Source organism: Mastomys coucha, unplaced genomic scaffold, assembly GCF_008632895.1.
Source record: "Mastomys coucha isolate ucsf_1 unplaced genomic scaffold, UCSF_Mcou_1 pScaffold5, whole genome shotgun sequence".
NCBI classification, from domain to species: domain Eukaryota; kingdom Metazoa; phylum Chordata; class Mammalia; order Rodentia; family Muridae; genus Mastomys; species Mastomys coucha.
This window is the reverse complement of record NW_022196911.1, coordinates 113,869,426-113,872,318: the sequence shown is the minus strand read 5'-3', so window position 1 is coordinate 113,872,318 and position 2,893 is coordinate 113,869,426. Positions and strand designations below refer to the sequence as shown.

Genomic DNA, 2,893 nt, shown 5'->3' with positions numbered 1-2,893 from the left:
AGTGAAGTTGAAAAGAATCTTAGGATAGGAAAAAGACTAATTTCATCTCGGGCTGCTCAGATCCCGGAGTACACCGGGGTTAATGTAATTAACTTACAATTTGAGCCTGGGTTGTGTACACACACCAACTCTCCCCACTGGAAACCAGATTAGATTTTATTGCTCCATATATCCTGCTTATCTATGCTGCGCCTCCAATATACTTCCCTCGATGACTTCGAGGCTCCGCTCCACAATGAAAATGCAGAACCATCTGGTCGTCAGCCCGCGCCGTTTATTTAAAGATTTAATTAAATACTGTAAATGGAAAGCTTCCCTGAATTAACATTTTAAATGTGACTTATTGCAGGTTTGATATTGTCTTAATGCCAGCCTGGGAAACTCCACCGCAAGTTGTTGACGTTCAAATTGAATTCATTTGGGTGGCTCCGGGGGGACCCATTAATTAATCTAAACAACTAATGGGGATTGGTTCTGACTTTTGATGAAGATTATTTACTGAGACAATTTGCGACGAATAAAGAGTCACAGTAGGCAAATGCTTAATTGAATTCAAAAAAGTCTCATTGTGCTTTAATATCAGGGATTCGGGCGTGTGAGTAAGCTTTGAAATGCAGGAGCAGGCAGGGCGAGAGCCTCAGTCTCCTACCCCAGCTAACAACAGAGCGAATGGGTAATTACATCCGCCGGGTAACGGTGCCCTCCATAGGACAACAGGTCTGCCTGGCTAATCACTTCCTGGGGAAGAGTCTGAAAGCACAAATGAAGACAGGATCCTGCCCTTCATCCTGCGGCTAGGTCCCAGGAAGCCCCAGGAAGCCGAGCATCAGCCACACCAGCCGCAGCAGCCGCAGCAGCAGCCGTCCTCTCCCCGCCCCTCCTCCACCCTTCAGGGACCGCCCACATGGGGAAGCGCCTCTCCTGCCCCAGCTCCCTCCCGGGCACGCTGCTGTCAAACTCTCCAGGAGCTCTGATGAAATTCCACCTGGATTAAGCCAGAATGAACTTTCCAGTCTATCCATCTTCTCATTTCGTCTTCTGGGTCAGCAGCTCAGGTCAGAACTCTGCTTGGAGGAAAATGGAAGTTTCTAGAAGCAGAACGCATATCCAGTCTGTGGCCTGTGCCTGCATGCAGCACAACACAAAATTGTGAACTTACCTAAAGTATAAGAAAGATAGTTTTTGAAATAAAAAAAATTTTTTGTAACTCCATTGCACAGCTCTCAGCGTGAACTTTGTATGTCTTGGCCATGTCAAAAGGTTGACCATGCTTGGCACAGGGGGAAAAAAATCTCTTTACAGAACCAGGATGGCCCAGGCATAAGTCTTACCCCCACTATGGCATCCTGGCCTCCGAATCCGGTCCTCCTCCAGGTCCAGGGAAGTCCTTGCCTCATGTGGTAGCCTCAGACTGGAGACTCCCCTGCCTCTCTACCCCTCCACCCACCTCCAACCTCCCTGCCTGGTGAGGTAGCAGCCCCTGGCCACCAGTCTGCTAGATTCCCAGTGACTCCAGTGCTCACTTCAGAGGCTATAGCCGTGATAAAACACTGAGACAACCTAGAGACAGATGGAAAGTTGTATTTGGGGCTTAGGGTTCCAGAGAGTTCGGGTCCGTAACGATTATTAGGTCAGCTCTCCAACAGCAGATAGCAGCTGAAGCGGGAGCTTGAGGACTCACACCTCCATCAAGACGCAAAGACAACACACACTAGAATGGTCCAAAGTTCTTAAGACTCCATCCCTGGTGACACACGTCCAACAGCAAGACCTCACCTCTTTTTTTTTTTTTTTTTTTTTTTTTTTTTTTTTTTTTTTTTTTTTTTTTTTTTTTTTTTGGTTTTTCGAGATAGGGTTTCTCTGTATAGCCCTGATAGCCCTGGCTGTCCTGGAACTCACTCTGTAGACCAGGCTGGCCTTGAACTCAGGAAATCCGCCTGCCTCTGCCTCCCAAGTGCTGGGATTAAAGGCTCCACCACAGCCAGCTAAGACCTCACCTCTTAATCCTCCCCAAATAGCTACCAACTGGGGACTGATGTGCAAACATGTGCACCTTTGGGGGCCATTCTTATTCAAACAACCATAGCTTAGTTGGGTTGTGTTTTCTGTGAGAGGAACAGCATTGCCCTGTTCGGTCCTCTCTCTCCCTTTCTGCCTACCTACTTTCTACCTCTGCCTCCTCTTTCTCTCTCTGTCTTCTCTATCATCAACCCTGTGTCTTTCTTTCTCTATTTCTCTGAATCTCTGTCTTCTTTACCATTGACAGTGTGTCTTTCTCTGTATCTGTCTTCTCTATCATCAACCCTGTGTCTTTCTCTCTCTGTTTCTCTGTATCTGTCTTCTCTATCATTGACTGTTCCGCACTTTGCTGACCAGCAGCAATGACGACAGAACACTGAGGCTCCTTCTCACGTGGTTTACTCAGGAATTCCTTTCTGGTTACAGCTCTTCTTGCTTCTAGATGTTACAGCTCTTCTTACTTCTGTGTAAGGGCCCTGGCTGCTCTGCGAACGCTGCTTATATACCAGAGCCCCGAGCTCTCAAGTCCTCCTGGATTGGTTCCCCTGCAAATCCTCATTAGCATACACCCGCTCGGGGAGGGGCACATGCGCAGTGGAACCGTCTATCGCTGCCGCCATCTTGGACGCCATCTTGGATGCGATCGTCCAAGCAGCTGCCTACAATTGACAGTGTGTCTTTCTCTCTCTGTTTCTCTGTATCTGTCTTCTCTATCATCCACAATGTGTCTTTCTTTTTGTTTCTCTCTTCTCTACCATCAACCTGTGTCTTTCTCTCTCTGTTTCTCTGCCTCGCTGTCTTCTTTATCAACAGTGTGTCTTTCTGTGTTTCTTTGTATCTCTCTGTCTCTCTCTTTCTCTCCCTTTATTACACT

At 47.4% G+C, this 2,893-nt stretch overlaps 1 long non-coding RNA gene across 1 annotated transcript; it reads right to left on the bottom strand.

Annotated features, from left to right (window-relative positions):
- Positions 1-542: 542 nt before the first annotated feature.
- Positions 543-1,560, bottom strand: LOC116078514. The gene is made up of 3 exons (XR_004113572.1): positions 1,160-1,560; positions 905-1,064; positions 543-738 (listed from the first exon to the last, which is right to left on the bottom strand). It is a non-coding gene; the product is annotated as an uncharacterized LOC116078514 (long non-coding RNA).
- Positions 1,561-2,893: the final 1,333 nt, after the last annotated feature.